Genomic DNA, 25,904 nt, shown 5'->3' on the forward strand with positions numbered 1-25,904 from the left:
TACTCAGAATTCCCATTAGCATGCAGAAATTAACTTTTAAACACAAAGGGAAGATTCAACAACAATTAGGGCCGAATTCACTGTTTTGGACCCTTCCTTCAACAAACAACACTTAAGAACTCTTTTTCACATCTTTTCAACTCCTTTTCATTCTTTTCACAACTTTTTCGTTCTTTTTTTTTTGCTTTTTATTTCCCACGAAAATTTTCTTTTTCTTTTCTTTTTCGTGCCTCATTCAACACTTTGGCACACCCACAACAAAACTCACTTCCCCCACACTTGTTTTCTGCCAACAATGACCAAAAGGAATTCATTTTGAGTCATTCATTACTATGCTTCAAGAACGAAGGTATGGATGGTCCTAATCTAGGCTAGGTGAGGATAATGTGGGTTAACGAAGAAAACATAGGCTAAACAAGGCACAACGGGGTTAAAACCTACAAAAACGACTGCATGGAATGAAGGCTTTTTGGCTATGGTGGTAACTACTAACCTCATCTTGAATATGTGTTATGTAATTCAATAACATGTTTTGAATGAAATTGGCATGAGTTCTAGGATTTGGAACTAAATGATGAAACGCCTTCTAAGAAATAACCAAGCAAAGAATAATGAGATCATGCAACGACTTTAGAAAACAACAATGCACAGATTTTAACTCTCCAAATAAACGTTTAGGCTCAAGTCTCACAAGGTTGTAGCGTTTGTTTGAGTTCCTTCCTTCAAGCATGTTACAAAAACTAATTTTTTTTTTCTTTATGATTACATGTGAATTCATAAGTTATAACCACAACCAAGCATAAACCAAAGAGTAAATCAAACTTTTATCCATGTTTATAACTCGCTTTAACAATCATGCAATTACAAACCGAATCCTCATCATTGTGTTGGAAGGTACCCTAAGACACAAACAAACACACAAAAACAACTCTTTTTGGGTTTTTAAAACAATTTTTTTCAAATTTTTATGGGATTTTCGGATTTTTGAATCAAAACACACTAAAACAGCTTAAAAACACTTAAAAACAGCAAGGAACAACATTTAGAAGTTATGAGTGATAAACCCTACGAATTTGCATCAAAACACTTTGGTTACCCCCCCACACTTAAATCAAACATTGTCCTCAATGTTTCAAGCATAGATGCACACAAATAACAAACAAACAAACCAAACAACATCTAAACAACCTAACATGGCAGAAACGAAATAGCAACAAAGAGAAGGGTTTAGGAACGCAAATCTGGAATTGGAGTGCTTTCTCGGTCTTCCTTTGTTGAATGCATGGGTTGCCTCCCAAGTAGCGCTTTCTTTAACGTCTTGCAGCCGGACGATGCTCCATTGAAGGTTTATGGAACTCCACGGCATGGAGGGGTTTTTCCACAACCTGTCCTACGAAATACTTCTTTCTTTGGGTCCTTGAATGGGATGGGATAATGATCCTTTCTTATTGTCATGTTTTGCTTCTCTAAATCAACACGAACTCTCCCACCACGTTGTCTTCGATTAGGTACCTGCACCATACAAGGTAACAACCTATTAGTTGAAATGGGAATCGAATTTGGAATAGGTGGCTTACCTTTGTACGGCAAAGAAGTGGTAGCACTATGGACATATGCACAAGGGGTGCACTCGGCCAGATTTGGTGATTTCAAGGTTGGGGCCGTGCACTCTTTGTTGTTCACTCCAATTCCTTCCTCGATGGTGGGTTGTGGTACATTCTTGTTGACTAGTGTTGAACATTCCTGCCTTATATTTTCAATTACATTAATAGCACAACAAGAACGAACATCATTAGTATTCTCAACCGATTCAGAAATCTTAAAGTTAATCATATCACCACCAAAGGCCATAGTTCCTGCTCCCTTGGCCACGTCAATCTTGGTTTGAGCCGTTTTCATGAATGGTCGTCCAAGTAAGAGTGGTGATGGTGGAGAGTGGGTTGAGTCCTCCATATCAAGCACATAGAAATCTGCAGGAAAAATCAAATGGTCTACCTGCACCAAAACATCTTCCAACACTCCTTTGGGATATGCATTAGATCGATCGGCTAATTAAATAATAACACCATCATTTTTAAGCTTTCCTAGATTCATAGATGCATAAACAGAATATGGCATGACATTTATAGATGCACCTAAATCTAACATAGCATGATCAAACCTCGTATTGCCAATAACACAAGGGATAGTGAAACTACCTGGATCTTTGCATTTAGGTGGTAACTTTCTTTGCAACAATGCAGATACATTCTCACTTACGTGTACCACCTCATTCTCCCGTATCCGTTTCCTTGTTGTACAAAGCTTCTTAAAAAACTTGGCATACTTCGGGATTTGCTTTATAGCATCAAGGAGTGGGATATTGACATGCACTTCCTAAACGTCTCGAGAACGTCTTTCTCCTCTTCTTCGTTCTTGGCTTGCAAAAATCTGCTATGAAACGGTACATTCGGAGGAATGACATTAGAATTAACTTGAATTGGACCTTCCTTACCTATGTGGCCGAATTGGAATGCTTGGGTGGTTGCGGCATTGTTGGTTCCACCTTGGCCGTGAGTGGCCTTTGCTCCTCCTCTTCAATTCTCAACTCTTCCTCCTCGTTGGAACGTGACTTGGATGGTTTGAGGTCAGATCCGACTTGCTTTCCACTTCGCAAATGCATAGCTTTTGCAGATTCGAATCCACCTTCCGGATTGACCACCGTTGAGCTAGGCAACCTTCCTTGCTCACGAAATTGCCCCATGAACTCGGCAATTTGTCCCACTTGCTTCTCCAAGTTGTCCACCCTCTTGTCTTGGATTTGCCTCTCTTTGTTTTGAGTTTGGACTTCCTGCGTCAAAGTAGTAAGTAATTGAAAAATCTTATCATTATCACTTGAATCACCTGCATTGCATTGGGCAGGTTGTGCTTGGGCTTGTGGTGGTGCCAACGGCTTTTGATAGAAACCCGGAGGTTGTTGCCTAAATCCGCTTTGTTGTTAGCCTTGTTGGGGGTCTCGCCATTTGAAATTCGGATGATCACGCCAACCGGGATTGTAAGTATTGGAAAACGGATCACCACGTGATTGGTATTGGTTGCCATATCCCACGGCATTGAGTGTCTCCCACCCTCCATTGTCGATCAATTGTGGGCACTTGTCCGTATTGTGGTTTTGCATGGAGCATACGCCACAAGAAGCTACGGGTTTGACTTTTGGACCTTCCACCACCTGAGAAAGCAACGTAGTAAGGTTAGCCATTTGATTTTAAAGTTCGGTTATGGCACTTACCTCATTGACTTGATGTTGCCGTGGCATGCTCCTTTGTCTAACACCTTCGTATTGTTGAGCGTTCAACGCTCGATTAGCAATCAACATCTTTGCAGCCGTAGGGGTCTTGTCCACCAATGCTCCTCCCGCTGAGGCATCTAGCATTTGACGTTCAATTGATAGAAGTCCCTCATAGAAGTATTGTAGAAGTAGTTCCTCTTTCATTTGATGCTGTGGACATGAAGCAACAAGAGATTTAAAACGTTCATAATAAGTAGGAAAAGATTCACCTTCATCTTGTTGAATGCCACTTATCCTTTTACGTAGGAGGATGACTCGAGAAGTTGGGAAAAACTTCTCCAAGAAAGCTCGTTTCATGCTCTCCCATGATGTGACAGTTCCGGGAGCCAATTCGTACAACCAATCTTTCGCCTTCTCTAGGAGAGAAAAGGGAAAGGCCTTCATCTTCAAGATGCTCTCATCCACGTTCACCGGAGTCATGCTTGAGCAAACGACTTCAAACTCCTTCAAGTGCTTGTTCGGATCTTCCATGGACAGCCCATGGTACTTCGGAATGTGATGTAACAAGCTTGACTTCAATTCAAACTCGGCAGTTTTGTCCGGAGTCGCCCTAGGGTATTGGATACATAGAGGTGCGGCATTATCCAATCCCGAAGCGGAAAGCTCCTTGATCGTTCGGTTGTCCACTGCCATGTCTTCCACTTCCTCTTCAAATTCAGAAACGGACTTGGAACTTGCACTTGATTCACTAGGTTCCGGGTTCTTCCTCTTTCGTCTCAACTCACTCTCAAAATCGTCGTCAAAGTTTAAAATATGTTCGTGAACCGGATTAGAACTCCGAGTCATAAACAAGTACCTAAAACAAGAAAGAAAATAACATAAGAATCTGATCTAATAAGAAAAACGAAAATAACAATCCAAGGGATTAGCAAAGTTGCTAATCCCCGGCAACGGCGCCAAAATTTGATATGATATTAACTAGCACTCAAATTAACCCTCTTTTTATCAATTGTAGTAAGTATGTAAGTAGGGATCGTTCTAGGCCGGGGATTAGGAGGGATTGCTAAATCACTTGAAAACTGACTCAAAAACGTAAAAACAAAGTTTAAAACACTAAACTAGACTTAAAGAATGTAAAACTATAACTTAAAACACCAAAACAAACCAAAAGACTCAAAATAACACAAAAACACTCAAAACTGCCTTAAAACCACTTTCTGGGCAGTTTTGAACTCTAAACAAGATTTTGACGAAAATAGGTTTTAACTTGACTCAAAACACTTAAAAACACAAACTAACACACTCTCTAACTAATTTGACACTTGAAAACAAAGGGGGATTTGGTTTTTACGAAATTGAAAACAAAACATAAACTTGTAAATCAAAACAGATTTTAAAACGAATTTGATTGAATTGAATGGATAGAAAGCTAGCTAAGGGGTTCATCTCCACACATGTTATACTTGCATTCAAAACGATTTCCAATTGCTTTTCAATAACCCATGAATTCTCAACGCCCCAAGTTAATTAGGTCCGCTTAAATTAACCTTCAGATTTTCCTAACGTTATTGAATTGGATGATTGCATACGACAACCCAAAGCATTCCCCACAAGTCCCCTACATGATTGCATAATAGAGATACAAGCAAGAATCATTAAGTTCTATGAAAACCATAAGCATTGACGAAGCACTTGTTACTATGATTGCATGAAACTTATGCCAAGAATTTACTTAACGCGATTGAGATCATCAACCTTTACTACTTATGAATATAAGTCCATAACGATTAGGTGAAATTTCCTTATATCCTAGCATCAAATTCATGCATGCAAATTAAGTGTCGACCCTCAACCAACATACACAAATCAGTTTTAATTCTTGTAGATAAGTAAATTGAATTCACAACTTATGGAACGCAATTAGAAGTAATCAAATCATATAGCAAGCATAAACATGGTTTCGAATCCCCCCCTAGCCAAGGGGGGGTTTAGTTCCTCATACTCGCAAAGCAAAGATACATAAATTTAGAAATTAAAATCCAAAGAAAGAAAACACCTAGAACGCTCCAACTTGGCAGCAAGCGCATCCAAGAATTCTCCTTCCTCCTTGCTACGGCAGAGAACTTTATAACAAGTTTTGGGTGGTATTTATGGTGTAGAATGGATGGGGAATGGTATGGAAAGGTGTAGGGTTGATGGGTGGTGCGGCTAGGGATGATTTTGGGCAGAAAATATGGAATATGGTGGTGGAAAGGTGCGGCAAAGAGAGCCTCTTTGTTTATGACGTGAATGATGTATATGGGAGGTGATATATCCGGCCAAAAGGGTTTAATGAGTATATATAGGCACTTCAAAACCCTAGCAATCAAATTAGGGTTTCTAGAAGCCCAAATCCACCAGAAATTAGGTTAAAACAATCAGATTTTTAGTGGGAATAAGGCCTAAGGTGCGGCTAGGGTTAGGGTTTAGAGATGGGCCTTCTAGAATGCCTTGCAAGGCAAGGAAATCAGATATTCTAGAGGCCTAGGTGCGGCTAGGGTTAGGGTCCACAAGGAATTAGGGTTTAGGTCATCTAAAAGCCTAAAGCCAAGAATAGAAACTCTCGAAAATGGAAACCTCCAAGAATAGAAACTTCCAACTTTAGAAACTTTGGTTTCCAAATCTGAATTCTTTGTTCTTCACTTTCATTTCTTCATTTCTTAAGCTCCTTTGACCTTCAAACTCGTCTTGTGCTCCATTAGCATACACTCCATTCCAGCTCAATTTTGCTCTAAAATGCTCCATTTTGCACTTCTTTGCATACTTCGTCTCTAAACCTGAAATTGCACGAAAATGACTTTAAACACTAAAATAACTAAAGAAAAACAACATAAATGCTTAAGAACAAGCCAACTAAGTCGCATAAATATGCTCCTATCAAAGACTTTGGCACACACATACATACAAGAATCACTTCCCCCACACTTGAAGTCATGCTTTACTATGCTTCAAGAATAAGGGTATGGATGGTCCTAAAACTAGGCTAGGTAAGGATAGTGTGGGTTAACAAAGAATATAGGCTTAACAAGGTTCAACGGGGTTAAACTTAAACACATAATGAAATATGGGCACGGCAATTTGGCTTTGGTGGTCACTACACAACTTCATCTTGAATATGTGTTATGCAAATCAATAGCATGCTTTGAATGAAATAGGCATGAGTTCTAGCATTTGGAACTAAATGATGAAACGCCTTCTAAGTAGCAACCAAGCAAAGAATAATGAGGTCATGCAACAACTTTAGAAAACAATGGTGCACAGATTATTAACTCTCCAAATAAATGTTTAGGCTCAAGTCTCACAAGGTTGTAGCGTTCATTTGAGTTCCTTCCTTCAAGCATGTTACAAAAACTGATTTTTCCGTTATGATTGCATGTGAATTCATAAATTATAACCACAACCAAGCATACACCAAAGAGTAAATCAAATTTTCATCCATGTTTATAACTCTTTTTAACAGTCATGTAATTAAAAACCAAATCCTAATCATTGTGTTGGAAGGTACCCTAAGACACAAATAACACACAAAAACAACTCTTTTTGGGTTTTTCAAAACAATTTTTCAAATTTTTATGAGATTTTGGGATTTTTATGTCAAAACACACTAAAACACTCCAAAACAGCATAAAAACACTTAAAAACAGCAAGGAACAACACTATAAGTAATGGGTGATAAACTCCTACGAATTTTATGCAAAACAACTTGGTTACCCCCCCCCCCCCACACTTAAATCAAACATTGTCCTCAATGTTTCAAGCATAAACTCACACAAAAGCAAGCAAACAAACAAACAACGAATAAACATGACAAGTATAGTAAAGTAAAAGCCAGACAGAGTAGAGTTTAAGAACGCAAACCTGGTTTTAGAGATAGATGATCTTGTTGACTTTCCACAGCTTTGATCTCGAACTGGTTTGGAATTCTGAGCGAGGGATATAAAAGTTCCTTGGTTGTGCAGTCTGCATTCTTCTCTGCTTGTTTCTTCTGCATGGCAGGTAGGCACGAGGTAAAGGTGATGATCTGTTTCTCTCTTCAATCTTTCCAAGTGCCCACCATTTGCTTTCTTTCTCCTTGTCCCTAGCTGAGGATGAATTAGCACATTGTCTCCACATGCTTCGAGGTATCATTTTCACTTCCCTTATTTGTTCCCCAGGCAGATGTGGTAGACGAAGAGGAAGCATAAGATGTTGAAGATGAGTACTCGAGAGCAAGGCTAGGTTAGCAATCAGGAAGGGGTTCCAGGTGAAGGAAATTTTGTGAAAAATATGTTCATTATAGCAACATCTATGGCATGCAATTAACATTTAAAGGCGGAATCATGCTTGTATGCACTCAAAAATAAAACATTACCCATGAAATTCAAAGCCTAGTAGAAAGGTGAACCAAGACTCAACTCAAGAACAAAGTGAGTTAAGAGATTTTATACCTTTGTTGATTCCTCTTTGCATAAGCAAAGGCTAATCACCCAAGGAGAGGGCCTTCATTCCTTGCTTCTTAGATCCATGGATTTCTTGGATGAGGATGTTGAAAGGATTCTCCAAGTTCCCAAAGTTAAGAACCTCTAATTTTTCCACACCAAGGATAGACTTGAAGAAGAGATAAGTGACCTTGGAGGATGAGAGATTGCTAGCTAATCTCCTCCAAGGGGGCCGGCCTCTTATATAGAAAAGGAGAGCTTTGTGTTCTCATCCTTTCACTAAAAGAAAAACCCTAAGGATGAAATGGCTATAAAGTTGCCTTTATACCACCTCATAATGGAGTGGCAAACTTGCAATTAAAGCAAGTTCACTACCATCCTCTATTTGGCCGGCCTTAAGGGTTTATTGGGCTTTCAAGCCCTTTGTTTATTCAAGTTGTCATACAAGTTGAGTTAATGGGCTTGACATTCAAATCCCATTGGGCCTTGCGGCCCAAAACTAACCTAATGTCTTTAACGAACTTTATTCGTTTGATTAATTAACATATTAATAAATCATTGCCATAAATAATTAAACCATTTAATTATCCTTACTTATCTCCGTTGTTTCTTCAATCTCTACCTTACACGGTGTACGATCCATTAGGTTCCTTTTAGCGAGGCAGTGGGCGATTGGAACTCTTTCAAATCGATTGTGAATTGAAACTTGCTTTCAATTCTCCCTTTAGTGATTATACACGTTTAGGGCTTCCATAAACCATGAGTGACACCTAGCAGTATGTCATGGTTACCCAAGCTAATCAGAAGAGGTGTAGAACCTATTTAGTTTAGGATTACAATGCAATACGGTCTTTCTCTAATACAATACTCTTCACTACATTGTTTGGTTTGATAGTTTAATCATGTCTACTATCCAATGTGATTCATTTACTTATATGATTACCTTGAATGTGATTTGGAACGACTTCCTAAATCTCATTCATACTCTGGCCAGAGATTCTTAATCATATCATAGAGTATTCTCCCTCAAACGGTTTGAAGGTTAGAGATCCCTTATTGCACATTCACTTGCCTCCATGGCTAAGTGACTTAACCCCAACTATGCCATGGACACCCTCTGACAGAGTGACTTTGACATAGTCAAAGATCAAGGACCTAACCACAAGACAACTATGATGCCTCAGGTCAAAGGACTACTTTGCATTATCCCAACCATAAGTTCTCATGTGACATGAGTATGAGAACTCCTCGTTGATCGTGTTCAGTGGACTCATTCTCTATTGAGCACCTACATGCTTGTCTTGGTGTCAATCACACCAATGACTCGAGACCAGTCACTCTCCCATAGAGAAGACACAACACGTACTGATCTTAACGGACTGTCAATGCCCAATTGGCAATCCTATGATCAGGAACGTTTAGGATATATATACGAAAGAGAATGGTCTCATGAATCTAACTTCTTTAAATTACATTCTCCTAATTGCATATTCCTTGGACTTATCGTTTAAGCATATAACATTTATATGAGACGACTTAAAACAATAATCTTTGCCCTTGATTTTAAACTAGATTAGTTTAACATGTGAAATGTCCGTAAAGTATCATCATATGATTAGTTTTAGGGCACATTTCCAACAATCTCCCACTTGCACTAGAACCAATCAACTTGGTCATCAATGATGATACCTCTTCTGTAGTCATTTCAAAAATGGTTGAGTAGTAGGCCTAGGCAATGGATATCTATATGTTATCCATAGAAGCAACCTTGAGAATAACGACGTCACCATTATACATGATTCTCAATCATATGGTTCAGTCTCTCATTTGAGTTCGGATCTTGATGAGACTGATAGGAGCATATTTATGTGCCTTAGTTAGCTAGTTCTTATGCATTTCCATGGTGTTTTTTTAGTTAAAGTAGTCTTTTAAGCTAGTTTTATGTGTTTTCAAGTTTTAAGGGCAAAATATACAAAAAGATGCATTTTGGAGCCTTTTAGAGCAAAATGGAGCTTGGAATGGATGGCACATACTTGGAGCCAAGGGAATGGACGAAATTGAAGATTGAAGATTTGAGGAGTCCTAGTTGAAGAAGGATTCCTAATCAACGAAGGATTCCTTGTTGAAGATGGATTCCTAGGAGAATGAAGATTCCTACTCAAACAAGGTTTGCTACTTGAGGTAGGAAAGTTAAACCTAATTGGCCTTGAGTTTCAGCAACAAATAATTTTTCCAAGTCAAAGAAGGAAAAGGAATCCAAAAAGAAGAAGGATTGATCAAGACAAGCTTTCCTATTCCTAATGTGTAAAGGTTTCAATTACAAAAAGGAATCCTAAACACTTTAGGACACCTTAATCCTTGTTCTAGAAAGATGTCACACCAATTTCAGCAAGGAAACCTTCCTTGCTGTGCATAACCCTATCTAGAACATATTTCCTTGCCTTGCAAGGCTTTCTAGAAGCCTTATCTTACCCTATCCAAACCTGCCGCACCTTTTAACCTTTTCCGTTGAGGATTTTGATTGTTTAAGCCTTTTTCCTTGTGGATTTAGATTCTAGAAGTCCATATCTGATTTCCCTAGGGTTTTAGGTGCCTATATATATTGATATTTCATCCCTAGCCGCACCACCACCTCCCATATACATCATTCACGCCAGAAACATAAATCCTCTCTTTGTCGCAGCTTTCCACCACCATACTCCATAATTCCTGCCAAAAACCACCCCTTGCCGCACCACTCATCCATCCTAAACACCACCATACATCCCCCATCCATTCCACACCATTCATAACCCCAAAAACCTGTCCAAAATCTCTGTGCCGCATCAAGGAGGAAGGAGGAACTTCGTGGATGCACCTGCTGCCCAAGTTGGAGTGTCTAGGTGTTCTCGTTCTTTGGATTTCAATGTTTAAATTTATTTATCTTTGCTTTGTGCGTATGAGGAACTAAACCCCCCTTGGCTAGGGGGGATTCAAAACCATGTTTATGCTTGCTATATGATTTGATTACTTCTAATTGCGTTTCATAAGTTATGAATTCAATTTACTTATCTATATGAATTAAAACTGATTTGTGTGTGTTGGTTGAGAGTGCACGTTTAATTTTCATGCATAAGTTTGATGCTAGGATATAATGGAATTTCACCTAATCGTTATGAACTTATATTCGCAAGTAGTAAAGGTTGTTGATCACAATCGTGTTAAGTAAATTCTAGGCATAAGTTTCATGCAATTCATAGTAACAAGTGCCTTGCCAATGCTTATGATTTTCATAGAACTTAATGATCTTTGCTTGTATCTTTGTTATGCAATTCATGCAGGGAACTTGTGAGCAATGCTTTGGGTTGTCATATGCAATTCATCCAATTCGATAACTTTAGGAAAATCTGAGGGTTAATTAGTGCAATTCACGATTAATCTGGGGCGTTGGGAATTCATGGTTTATTGAGAAGCAATTGGAAATCGTTTTGTATGCAAGTGTGACATGTGTGGAGAAGAACCCTTAGCTAGCTTTCCATCCATTCACTTTAACCAAATTCGTTTTACAATCTATTTTAGTTTACAAAGTTTTGTTTTTGTTTTCAATTTTCGTCAAAACCAAATCCCCATTTATTTTGAAGTGTTAGATTAGTGTGTTTAAGTGTCTTGAGTCAAGTTATAACCTATTTTCGTCCAAATTGTGTTTTGTGTTCAAAACTGCCCAGATTGTGTTTTTAAGGCAGTTTTGAGTATTTCTGGGCTGTTTTGAGTCTTTTGGTTTGGTTTAGTGTTTTAGAGTTTAGTTTTGCATTCTTTGAGTCTAGTTTAGTGTTTTAAACTTTGTTTTTACGTTTTGAGTCAGTTTTCAAGTGATTTAGCAATCCCTCCTAATCCCCGGCCTAGAACGATCCCTACTTACATTCCTTACTACAATTGATAAAAAGAGGGTTTAATTTGTGTGCTTATATATTTCACATCAAAGACCGTGATTCCCTGGCTTGAGCTATCGCCCCATTAGTGTCGTAGTGTCGGTACACTGGAGACACTTTTTGGTTGGAACCGAATAGAGAGTTCATAAATGAACTTTCCTATCCAAACAACAATGTTGTAAGCTTCTATATGACAATATATTTTGCATTCATAATGGAACACACTAAAGTCATTACTTTTAATGTTTCCATCCAAATATCTCTTTAGTCATAATAAAGAGATATCTGATTATCTCTTCATTCATAATGAAGAAACATCCAATAATGGATTAGATTCATAATATAATACATTTACGCTTCCATTACGTTACTCTAATTCTTCCTCATTCTTGAGGAATCCATCCTTTATTATTTCTCAAATACTTAAAGATTCACTTGACAATTGCCATGGTTCTGATCCTGGGCTTGCATTGATATAGTCTTGTACCGATCTTGGTACAACTCATATCAACGTTTTTCATACAATATAAAATACATAAATCACCTTTTTGCGTATACATAAAGGATTCTATTTACGCATTATTTCTTTGGGAGTCAAAGGGTACGTTCCCTTTGAGAAGAGCTACCTCCTAGTCTCACTAGAGTTGTTCTTCTGATTGAAGTTTATCATCATATGAGAAACTTCCTAACATCTTTTGTCTATCATTAGGGCTTGATATAATCCAATTATATCCTGAAATCTATCATTATAGATTTCCATCCCATGTTTATAGACTATGTCTCTCACTTACATTCTATCGTTATAGAATGTTTAAAGTCATAACTTTAATGAAGACGTATTCTTTTCATTTCCAAAATTAATATATCATATATGTGTTAAATTTTAGGAACATGATTAACTCCCACTAATCTTTTGTAAACTTAGTAAACAAAAGATTCATTTACTGTTGGAAATATGCCCTGAAAGTCAATCTTTGGAAGAAACCTTTCAGGACAATAAATGGATGTATAGATGACTCTTATACATCAAATGGCAAAGATACTATTTAGGATTATCTCTATAAATGATATATGTCCTAAATGGTGAATCCATGGACAATGGATCGATTGAAGAAGTAATCTAATGAAGTTAGACTACATAGACCTTCTTCACATAACCATCATGTCCAAAAGGTTCCTGGTCATAGGATTGTCGAAGGGATACTGACAATGCATAGACCAGTACATACTATGTCCGCTTCAATTAGAAGGATGGAAAGTCTCATCACATTCGTGTAGTGACACTAAGACATGTATGTAGGTGCTCATTAAGGGAATGAGTTCACTGAACACAATCGAACGAGAGTACTTGCATGGAGGTCTACTCACATGTCAAGCACGTAACTCTAATAGTTGGAATAATGTAAGTAGTCCTTTGACCTGAGGCATCATCATTGTCTTGTGGTTAAGTACTTGATCTTTGATTATGTCAAAGTCACTCCATCCGCGGGTGTCCACGGCATAGTCGGGGTTAAGCCACTTAGTCATGAAGGCAAGTGAATGCGCAACAAGGAATCTCTAATCCTCTTTAAGAGAGGATGAATACTCTAAGATATGATTCTGGAATCTTCGACCGAAGTATCGAGCGTAATAAAGGAAAGCGTTCCTATACGACTCAATTGAATCATATAAGAAGGAATAATCATATTAGGGGTTTGGCATAATATATCCATATCCTAGTGATGTGATTGAGAGTATTGTTTTAGAGAAGGATCGAATTGCATTGTAATTCCAACTGAATAGGTTCTCCGAACAACTTCTACATTAGCTTGGGTAGCCATGATATATGGTTAGATGTCACTCATGGCTTGTGAGTTCTTCTAGATGATTAAATGTAGTCATCAAAGAAGAAGGTGAATTAAAAGTAAGTTTTAATTCACTAAGTGATTGGATTAAATATAATCAATTGGATTGGTGCCAATCACCTCACTGCCTTGCTAATTAGAACCTAAAACGATTGTTCACCAATACACTCTTGTAGTGAGTAACTAATGGATGATGGAAATAATTAATTGGATTAATTAAGTGTTGTGATTAATTAGAAAGTCTAAAGAAATCATAAAAGCGATATAAGATCGTTTTGGGCTTAAAGAAACGTTCTGGTTTAATTGTGCCCATTGGGCCTAAACCCATTGGGCTTTTATTCAAGCATTGGATGACTTGAAATACATAAAAGCCCAAAGCCCAAACAACACAAAGGGGGCCGGCCAAAGGAGGGAGAGAAAGGTCAAATGTTGACTTGTTTCTTTTTGGCTATAAAAGGAACTTTATAGCAAATGTTTCATTAGGGTTTTTTGAAGTGTTAAAAGAACAAAAGAGAAAAAGAAAAATATCTCTCTAACACTCAAAGGGCCGGCCACCATATGGGGTTTTTAGCTAATCATCTTTTCACCCCTTTGGTTATTCCTTCATCCTTCTCACTACACTAGTGGGTGAGGATCTTTAGAGGTTTTCAATTTTGGAAACTTGAAGAGAACCTAGGAGCACTCATACTAAACAAAGTGGAGGAGGCAAGGAAGGAGGCTAGGCTCAAGGACTTCAAGGAGCAAAGGGCTTGGAGGTGGTCCATCCTTGGTCTAAGATCTAGATCAAGAGGTATAAAACTACTCCTAAACTTTGTTCTTATATAAATTTGTTTTTGATGCATCTTACATAAACCTATGCATCTTGAAGGGGATTTTCATGACTAGAGCTATGATATTATTTGATAACATGCTTCCGTTGCTTTCGTATATAAATCTTGAATTGTATATGCATGCTAGTCACTAGAAATCCCACATGAATCTCATAGAATTCCCTTCATTTACATCTTTATGAGAAATCAATTGATTTGATCTTTCTCTCATAAGATGCTTATAGCTCCCACTAGCTTGCTAAGATCCATGATGGATGGATCTCTTTAACTTACATGTCTTGTGATTCATAGTTTTAGACATATATTATCAAGACTATCTTAATAATGGTTTCGGAAACCCATATTATGTCCAAACATTGAATCACCATTTAGTTGTGGCTAGCAATCTTTGAATTAATTGAAACGAAGACTACGTCAAAGATGGTTTCTTCCAAGTCAACCATTCTCTTTGATTGTAGTCACCTTAAGCTGACAATTAGCTATGAAGGTTTCATTATTTCGGGTCAAATGGTATTTTACCATTTCCTTGAGTATATGTCGTATATACACTCAATGTAGTCATAAGGATTTTCATTCTTATTTCTTTTGAATTAAGAGGTGTAACTCTATGACGTAGTCATAAAGTTCAAACCATTCAATTGAGACAGTTTATAAATCCTGAGACAGTTTATAAATCCTTCTCGACTACCTTGGAGCTTGTGGTGTAGGAACTAGGTTGTTATATTTGTTGATTATCATCTTGTCTCTCAAAGAACCCATTCTTTGAGTTCTATCTCTCGTTCATTTGCGCTTAGGCAAATCATATTGTAGGATTACAATGAACTACCCAACAAAACAACATTTGTTAGTTGGTTTATAGAAGTGATACCCAAAAGTTAATTTAAGGATATCCACAAGATAATTCTCAAACAAATATTGCTTATTAGCACACAACCCCAAATCTTAACATGATTAAGATTTGTCTTTCTTTCCAACTACATCCTATGGAGTCATGAAAATTTTGGAAGATCTTCTAATTGACAATCATATTGTCTTAGAAGTAAATATCCTATATATATGGGTAATTGATAACATCCAACGAACTAAATCTTATTCAAGTTCGTTCTTCTCTTAATGGAGAAATCCATTATCATATGATGCTTCTTTGCTTGATATCTTTCAAGGAAACTGTTCTAAAGTGTTACCTTTCCTTGGATCAAATCTAAGGAGGTAAATACTTTAGACATCTTACTCATCAACTTACATTTCTTGAATTCTTTGAAACCTTTTGAAAAGTATTCGGACTTGTGTTTATTCAAAATAAATGATAGTCCAACCGAAAGCGATCTTCGGTGAATGTCATACAACATGAGTAGTATTATGTTGTGGACAAGTGCCACCAACATCTAAGTGAATTAACATCAACAACTTTGTGATTCTTTCTTCCTTTCCAAAAGAATAAAGATTTAAAAATTTTGCCTCTATACAATTTTAACAAGAAGGCATTGGATCCGGATCTAACAATCCAAAGCATCCATCTATGACCAACTCGTAATTTATGTTTTAGAGGTATCACAACTCAGTTGGGATTAGTCACTACCTTGCAACCTTTTGGGTTTTAAGCCTCGTTATATTCTAAACAGTTAACACTACCATATCATCTCTACTATAGAGATAATCAATTAGATTACAATAATCTAATCATTCATTAATAAAGAACAATGTTTTGTCAAACAAAACATTCATCCATCTTTCATAGTGACGGAATTAAGTTCCTTAAAATTGGAATGTAAAGATAATCTTTGGTTTTTCCAATTTCTTTGGTAGTTCATATAAGGAAGTAAATACGATCTGCTTTCGCAGAGATCTACATTTGATTCACGTTCCAAATGTGAAGTATTTTCTCTTCTCTCATTAATCTTGTACTTCTTATTAGCCACACTTTTACAACAATTGTAAAACATAAGTAGTAATACGGAATCAAGCGTTCAAGTAGAAGAACCAACTGTTTTGAACTTTTCAAGAACAATTTACAACACCTTCGAAAGGTGTGTTCTTGACACTTGCAAGACATTTCTTGCAAATACCCCTTCCAATGTCCATCATTTCATAAAGAAAGTTTGTTCCCTTGGAGTTATTTCCCCTTCTTCATTTGACTTCTCCTTTGACTACAATAGTCATGGTCCCTAAACTCCCACTATCTCTCTTGAAACTTATTTCAATTGTGTTATACACATCAAACGATTTGGAGAGCGTGTGGTTATTGTTCACTATATAGTTTACAATAAACTTAGTGAACCATTTGGATAGGGACACAAAGGTGAAGTCCTTGCCTAGTTTCCGTCTCTAGAAGTGGTTTAACACTTCAACACTCAATGATTCAAAATCATCATAAGTCCATGTTGATGGACTATTTTTGTCAACCAACCATTATGTTCTAAACATAATTACAAACTTTCAAGAGTTGTTCAAGGCAACTCTCATTTCTTCATACAACAATTTGTAAGTGAAGAATCATGGCACACAAAGTGTCCATGTCCTTGTGCTTACTTCTTAAGTTCCTTGTTCATGTAACAAAGAAACGAGCACTAATGTTTGCGTTAGGTAAGGATTGTTCAAAGCAACTCTTATTTCTTCATACAACAATTTGCAATTGAAGATTTATGACATTAAAAGTGTTGTCCTCTTTATGATAGACTTATCTAACATGTTCTTCCAATGATACATTATCAATAGGAATATTGTGAGGATGAGATTACTTAGGTACATATACAAGCCATTATAGACAATCTATGGGATTGTAGTACCAAGTCCGGAAACTAAAGCTTTCAGCTTTTCTTTGTCAAGTTTTCGGATAGCGTTTGTAAATATATTGGTAAACAAATACATAATGAATATAAATTGATTTTAAGCCATTTGATCCGGGTTTTTAAATCAAATAGCACCACCCACTATTTTTGGCAAATTCCATATCCCTCATCGAAATTCGAGAGTTTTGGAGGAAACTCTTAGTAGGGTATGGGAGACTCATCATTACCAAGCCCACCTCACAATGATATGATGTTGGCTAGCATCAATAATAATGAGAGAGTGCGCTTACTCATTTGCATCTCTTGCAAGTACCCATCTTATTTGGCCTCTAGAGAATGAAGCCTCACAATGATATGATGTTGGTCATTCTTGTTGCTTACCTTCACAACATCATGTATGCATATAGAACTCCTCCTGAGTGTAAGCACGCACTTTGTACTCCCCCATGATAGGGTGAAGTCGGTGTACAAGTCATAAACGATCAGAGCCTACCACGATGGAAGGCCACGAAAGAGTGTTCAAAGCACTCTCATGCTTATCAACTTAATAATGGTTTGGTTGAGGGTTTTAGGTCTCATCACATATAAGCATGCATTTTAATCTTATTAAAACAATTTGGTCCTATTACAACTATTAGTTCATGTGATTGATTTAGTAGTATATGATACTCCCACTATGCTTGTAAAACGGTTTTTAAAGCAAGAGTATATGGTACTACTAACATAAGGTTTGCATTCATTGATGGACTATATAGTTGCCTTAGGGCCTTAGGATGACTATGAACCTTTGATTAGATCCAACACGAGCCTAGTGTTGGATCTCGGTCTAGGGATGGTGATTGATTTTAGTTACGCGTTTAATCATATTAAGGCGTGTTTCTCCTATTGGGCGTTGGACCCAACTACTCCAATTTCATGCATATCAAATAAAGCAAGAAGTGAGTACTTCAAAGTAAAGAAGAGCTTATGCTCTTTTACAACATTTGATCAAAACAAATTACTTTAAAGTAAAGAAGAGCTTATGCTCTTTTACAACATTTGATCATATCAAATTACAACCAAAATCTAATCTACACATTCCCATGGTTCAAACAAATTTGAGATGGCCTTTCACATAGCTCAATTATCGTAGGCTTAGGTTCATAATCACCCTTTCTTTAATTAATTAACGCTTTAACTAATTAAACTTGAATGCAACATTTTCATTTGGTTTTTGTTTCCATAGAATTGATTTAAATGGAGCTAAATGAAATGAAAATCCAATTCTCATTTAAAGATACAAAACTATTTTGTTCTCAACTAATTTGGGCCAAATGCAATAACCACAACTTTTTGGGCTATGTTGCAAAACACAAACTTTTGAGGTCACTTTGTAAGAACACAAAAAGTCCACTACTTCATGTAATTACAACTAGAACCCAAAAATTTCATCAAATACAAAAACTTCATTAAAGGAGCAAAACAATTTGTCCTTTAGTGTTTTTGGGCCTTTACGTAAAAACGCAAACTTTCGGGTCAAAGTACAAATACACAAAAGTATCAAAACTTTATGTAATTGCATAAAAGCCCCAAAAGTACCCTATTTTAATAGGGTGGCCAGTTGGTGAGAGTGAAAAAGGAAGGGGGAAAAGGTTTTGGTGAAAAATTCAAAATTTGAAAGTGTTTTGGGCAAGTGGATAGGTAGGTGAGGAAAAGTTGATTGGGATGGGTTGTAAGAAAAATGTTTTGTCAAACAATAAAGGCATAAATCATCCATCACCAATCAATAATAAACCAAAACTTTATTCAAAGCAACAAACATATTGAATCAAAACACCAAAACTTTTTGTTCTTGGTAAGAACATCAAGAACATTGAAGAACACACATGAAAACTCATAAAAGCTTCATGAATGTTTTCACTCAATAAAATTCAAAATTTCACTACTCAAAAGGGGGTTAACATCCTAGGGTACTTAGGGGTTCCAAAAGTCACCTTAAAACACTTTTAACAAGACAAACAAGAACCCAAAAAACCACCTTTCGGATTTGGCCGAATTTCCCCAAAAACATGGCACCAAATTTTAGCTCCAAAATTCATGCTCATATGAACTACATCTACAACATTTGAGATGGCAAATTTTCTAACAAAATTTACATTCAAAGAAGCAAGAATAAAGCTTGTAACAATTACAACATTCAAATCAAAGACTATGAACTACAAAACCCAAAAGGATTCACCAACTACTAGACCTAGGCTCTTGATACCACTTGAAGGAAATTTTGTGAAAAACATGTTCATTTGAGCAACATCTATGGCATGCAATTAACATTTAAAGGCGGAATCATGCTTGTATGCACTCAAAAACAAAACATTACCCATGAAATTCAAAGCCTAGTAGAAAGGTGAACCAAGACTTAACTCAAGAACAAAGTGAGTTAAGAGATTTTATACCTTTGTTGATTCCTCTTTGCATAAGCAAAGGCTAATCACCCAAGGAGAGGGCCTTCATTCCTTGCTTCTTAGATCCATGGATTTCTTGGATGAGGATGGTTGAAAGGATTCTCCAAGTTCCCAAAGTTGAGAACCTCTAATTTTTCCACACCAAGGATGGACTTGAAGAAGAGATAAGTGACCTTGGAAGATGAGAGATTGCTAGCTAATCTCCTCCAAGGGGGCCGGCCTCTTAGAGAGAAAAAGAGAGCATTGTGTTCTCATCCTTTCCCCAAAAGAAAAACCCTAAGGATGAAATGGCTATAAAGTTGCCTTTATACCACCTCACAATGGAGTGGCAAACTTGCAATTAAAGCAAGTTCACTACCCTCCTCTATTTGGCTTGCCTTAAGGGTTTATTGGGTTTTCAAGCCCTTTGTTTATTAAAGTTGTCATACAAGTTGAGTTAATGGGCTTGATATTCAAATCCCATTGGGCCTTGCTGCCCAAAACTAACCCGAGGTCTTTAAAAAACTTTATTCGTTTGATTAATTAACATATTAATAAATCCTTTCCATAAATAATTAAACCATTTAATTATCCTTACTCATCTTCGTTGTTTCTTCAATCTCTACCTTACACGGTGTACGATCCATTAGGTTCCTTTTAGCGAGGCAGTGGGCAATTGGAACTCTTTCAAATCGATTGTGAATTGAAACTTGCTTTCAATTCTCCCTTTAGTGATTATACACATTTAGGGCTTTCACAAACCATGAGTGACACCTAGCAGTATGTCATGGTTACCCAAGCGAATCAGAAGAGGTGGAGAACCAATTCAGTTTAGGATTACAATGCAATACGGTCTTTCTCTAATACAATACTCTTGACCACATTGTTTGGTTTGATAGTTTAATCATGTCTACTATCCAATGTGATTCATTTACTTATATGATTACCTTGAATGTGATTTGGAACGACTTCCTAAATCTCATTCATACTCTGGCCAGAGATTCTTAATCATATCATAGAGTATTCTCCCTCAAACGGTTTGAAGGCTAGAGATCCCTTGTTGCGCATTCACTTGCCTCCATGGCTAAATGACTTAACCCCAACTATGTCGTGGACACCCTCTGACAGAGTGACTTTGACATAGTCAAAGATCAAGGACCTAACCACAAGACAACTATGATGCCTCAGGTCAAAGGACTACTTTGCATTATCCCAACCATGAGTTCTCATGTGACATGAGTATAAGAACTCCTCTTTGATCATGTTCAGTGGACTCATTCTCTATTGAGCACCTACATGCTTGTCTTGGTGTCAATCACACCAATGACTCGAGACCAGTCACTCTCCCTGAAAGAAGACACAGCACGTACTGATCTTAACGGACTGTCAATGCCCAATTGGCAATCCTATGATCAGGAACGTTTAGGATATGTATACGAAAGATAATGATCTCATGAATCTAACTTCTTTAAATTACATTTTCCTAATTACATATTCCTTGGATTTATCGTTTAAGCATATAACATTTATATGAGATGGCTTAAAATAATAATCTTTGCCCTTGATATTAAACTAGATTAGTTTAACATGTGAAATGTCTGTAAAGTATCATCATATGATTGGTTTTAGGGCACATTTCCAACACCATGCAGTCGGTTCCAGATCGAAAGATTGATACCAAATGCTGGCTGATTGCTCTCTTTCTCCTTGTCCCGCAGATGAAAACAACGACAATGCGAAGGATAGGGAGAAAGCATGATATGAGATACTCTTACTTTCAACCTTCATGATATGAAATACTTTTGCTTTGGATGAGTTGTTTGCAGAGGTACCCCAAGGAATAAGGAACACTGAGTGACTCGAGAGGCTTCGTTGGGAAGGCATTCTCGGAGATGACGGAAGGTTATGTATGTCTGCCTTGCAATGGAGGGTGAAGGTTGACATTTATAGGAATTAATAACCGGTACTATTCTTTCTCTCTTGTCGGCAACCGTTGAATGATTTAATAGTAAACTTCACGTGTCTTCTACTTCACAAGAAATCTTCGACAGATTGCCCGTAATTTCCGTAAGGCTGAGTGTGCATGTGACAGGCGCTGACACAACTGGAAAAGCAAGTGCCTCTTCGATATCTGGAATCGGCGTTTCGACAAACTGCCCGTGATTTCCGCAAAGCTGAGTGTGTATATGATAGGCGCTGACATGTCTAGAAAAGCAAGTGCCTCTTTGATATCTGGAATCGGCGATTCGACAAACTGCCCGTGATTTCCGCAAAGCTGAGTGTGCATGTGACAGATGTTGACACGTCTGGAAAAGCAGATGCCTCTTCGATTTCTGAGCTTGCCTCTTCGAGTTCTGAGCTCCGTCGAGTGCAGAGGTTACATGTGACAAGTGCGGACAAATCTGGAAAAGAAGATTGGCCCGTGGTTTTTGAGCAAGCCCAGCTTTTGAGAAAGCTAGCGCCTCTTCGATTTTTGAATTGGCCTCTTCGATTCCTGAGCTAGCCTCTTCGATCTCTAAAATCTCGTCGAGTGCTGGTTTTTAAAGAGGCGCGCAGTACATTTCAAAGCACACTTGAATTTCTGCCTGTAGAAACTCCTTTCTTACACTTCTACGATCTTGACTTGTCCGACCTCTTCTTTCTTCAACACCTTTGAAAATGTCTGGCCCCTTCGACGGTCGTTTTGATTTGAACCTTGGTGAAGAGGCAGCCATGCCTTCTCCAGACAACATATGGCGCCCATTCTTCATATCCCCTACTGGTCCTCTTACCGTTGGGGATTCCGTGATGAAGAATGATATGACCGCTGCGGTGGTGGCCCGGAACCTTGTCACTCCCAAAGATAACAAACTGTTTTCCAAACGGTCTGATGAGTTGGCTGTTAAGGATTCTCTGGCTCTTAGTGTGCAGTGTGCAGGTTCTGTGTTTAATATGGCCCAACACCTATTTTCTTGAACCCGTCAAGTTGAATCATTGGCGGCTGAAGTGATGAGTCTCAAATAGGAGATTAGAGGGCTCAAGCATGAGAATAAACAATTGCACAAGCTCGAACATAACTATGCTACATACATGAAGAAGAAGATTGACCAGATGCAGGAATCTGATGGTCAGATTTTACTTGATCATCAGAGGTTTGTGGGTTTGTTCCAACATCATTTGCCTTCATCTTCTGGGGCTGTACCATGTAATGAAGCTCCAAATGATCAACCTCTGATGCCTCCTCCTTCTGGGGCTTCGCCGACTACTGAGACTTCTCCTAAACAGCCTTTGTGAAGGCTTCCTCTTGTATTTTCTGCTTAATGTTCCTTTTTTTTTCATGAAAATGAATGTAAAAATACCTTGCATATCTGTCAATGTTTCAAAAATAAACTCACACCAAAAACAATTAAACAAGCAACAAATAAAAATGACAATCATGGCAAAATAAAATGCAGAAAAGGGAAGGTTTTTAGAAACGCAAAACTGATTGTGAAGCGATTAAAAAATCTTCCTCATTTTTGAATACATGTCTATCAAGAAGCGCTTGCTTTAACGTCTTCTAGCCGGACGAAACTTCCTTTTAAGGTTGGATAGGGCCCATAGCATGGAATTGATCCTTGAATGGAAAGTGATACTTGACGTGATCCGGAAATGGTTTAAATTCTAGTGTAGGTGCCTGGATCATCAAAATCAGCAAGTTAGTATAAAATAAAATCGAAGTTGGAGAAGATGGCTTACTTGCTTGCTCCGACATAAACTCAATTACGAACACCACATGTTTGAAGGTTGCAGGGATATGGGATTTGGCCAGATTTGGTGTTTTGAGAGTTATGGCTTGTCCCGTGTCATAAAATCCAACTTCTTTAGGATTTTTCGTCTCAAGTGTATCTTCTTTGATGAATTCTAAACATTCCCCATCCACTTCTTGCTCTTGATTCTTTGGAAAGGTTTCGAAGATGCCTTTCTCACCCTCTTCTTCCTTGGATTGCTTGATCCTGCAAGGAATAAGGACATTTGGTGAAATGGGGTCAAGACGAATTGAATTTAGGCTTACCTTGGTTGTAGTGGACGGCATAGAGGGCATATGGGGCTGCGGCAAGGGTGATTCTTCCCTTGCCGTGGCCTTGTTATTCTCCTCTTTTTCGAGCATCAGCTGTTCATCCATGTTTTGGCTTGATTTGGATGTCTTGGCTTCACCTCCAACCTCCATAGCACTTCCCAAAGTGATAGCATCATGGATTTCAAAATCTTCCTTCAAATTTTCAATAGTTGAGTTAGAGAGTTCACTTTGCTCTTGAATTTGTGCCGTGAACTCCATAATCTCTCCAAGTTGATTTTTCAATTCGCTCATCTCCTTAGCTTGATTGAGCATTGTTTCATTTTGATTTTGCTGCCCCTGCACCAAAGAGGTTAGTAATTGAAAATTTTGATCACTATCCGTGGACATACTTGAATTTGATTGGAATTGTTGTAGGGGAAGCTGTGGTGGCTGCATAGGTGTTAAATAAAACTCCTCAGATTGCTGCCAATATCCATCTTGTTGAGCCTCCTTGGTTTGATTTTATGAGCCCTGCACCAAAGAATTTATTTCATTAAAAATTGGATCATAATCTATTGACGAACCAGAGTTTGATTGAGCATATTGTATACGAGGTTGTGATGCCTGCATAGGTCTTGAATGGAACTCCTCTTCTTGATCCCAATATCCATCTTGTTGGAACTGTTGAGGTTCTATGTAATCTGAATAATCTCTCCCATCCGAATTGTAAGCGTTGGAAAACATGTCCCATGATTGGCTATGGCCTTGATAACCCCAAGCATCTTCATTCGCAGCGAATTGAGAATATTGCTGAGTTGGATATCCTTGCCCATAGGATACACCACATGTAGGGACACTTTGCATTGTGGTCATTTCGGCATATTGTGACGATTGAGAAGTAAGTTCCGCCAATTGAACTTAAATGGCAGCAAAATTCATGTCTTACTTCTCTAGTACTTGAAATCAAGGAAACAAAACTAAATCAAATATCAAAAGTACAACAAAAAAAAAAAAAAAATAACACAAACAGAAACAAAGTTAGTAACTAAAAACAAAAGACACGAAAATAAACAAAAAGAAAAAACAAGGGATTAGCAAAGTTGCTAATCCCCGGCAACGACGCCAAAAACTTGATGCGAAAATTAACTTCACACACAAATTTAACCCTCTTTTGATGATTGTAGTACAAGTATAAGGAGGGATGAAGTTGGGATGAAGTTGAAACAAACAAACAAGTATGAAAAACTAGACAGATTGTAAAACAAATTTGAGAAATAAGATGATGGATGGGATAGCTAGAGGCTTTTTCTCCACACATGACATGTATACAAATAACTTGATTTCCAGTTACTACTTCATTGAATTATGAACGACAATGCTCCAAATTAACCGTGACATCACTAGTTAACTCTCAGATTTTCCTTGTTTTATTGGATTGGATGACATCATTCGACAACCCAAAACATTCTTCTAAAGTTCCCTACATGACATCATAATAGAGATACAATCAAATATCATTACGTTTAATGAAAATCATAAGCATTGACACTTGCAATTATGACATCATGTCACTTATGCTAGGAATTGAACTTAACGCGATTGTTTATAAGCGACCTTCACTACATGTGAATATAAGTTTGTAACGATTGTGTGAAACTTCCTTATATTCTAGCAACGGATTTATGCATGCCAATTAAGTGTCGACCCTTAATTAACAAATACAAATAAGTTATCAATCAAATAGTTAAGCCAATTGCATTCACGATTCAAGAGTTCATAACTGGATTTATCAAATTATATTGCACACATAATCATGGCTTTGAAATCACCCCTAGCCAAGAGGGGTTTAGCCACTCATATTTACGACAAAACGAAAGGAAATGAATTTAAACATTAGAAACAAAAGAAAGAAAACACCTAAACGCTCCAACGATCCAAGTTGGACAGCAAGCACATCCAAGCACTTTCCTTCCCTTCCTTTGCTACGGCACAAGGTGTTGGTGAGTGTTTGAAGGTTTGTTTGTATGGAGGAATGGATGTGTTTGGATGAAGGTTGTGTAGAAATGGGAGTGAATGATCTAACTAAAATCTGAACCCATTTATGTTACACACACTTGATAGGAGCATATTTATGCGCCTTAGTTAGCTAGTTCTTATGCATCTTTGTTATGTTTTCTTCGTTAAAGTAGTCTTTTAAGCTACTTTCATGTGTTTTCAGGTTTAAAGGACATATTACATGAAATGATGCAATTTGGAGCTTTTGGAGCAAAAAGTGAGCTTGGAATGAAAAGGACATGCTTGGAACACAAGGTTGGGTTGAAATTGAAGAGTTCGAGATTTGAGGTTTCCTACTTGAAGTAGGAAAGCTAA

At 37.6% G+C, this 25,904-nt stretch overlaps 1 long non-coding RNA gene across 1 annotated transcript in view; it reads right to left on the minus strand.

The window, feature by feature from the left end:
• LOC126600261 (uncharacterized) overlaps nt 1–25,581 on the minus strand; it is a 32,158-nt gene extending 6,577 nt beyond the window's left edge. The window contains exon 1 of the long non-coding RNA XR_007615401.1: nt 25,452–25,581. This is a non-coding gene — a long non-coding RNA (uncharacterized LOC126600261). The remainder of the gene's footprint in view (nt 1–25,451) is intronic.
• Between the last annotated feature and the right edge of the window lie 323 nt (nt 25,582–25,904).

Source organism: Malus sylvestris, chromosome 14 (genome assembly GCF_916048215.2).
Source record: "Malus sylvestris chromosome 14, drMalSylv7.2, whole genome shotgun sequence".
Lineage (NCBI taxonomy): Eukaryota > Viridiplantae > Streptophyta > Magnoliopsida > Rosales > Rosaceae > Malus > Malus sylvestris.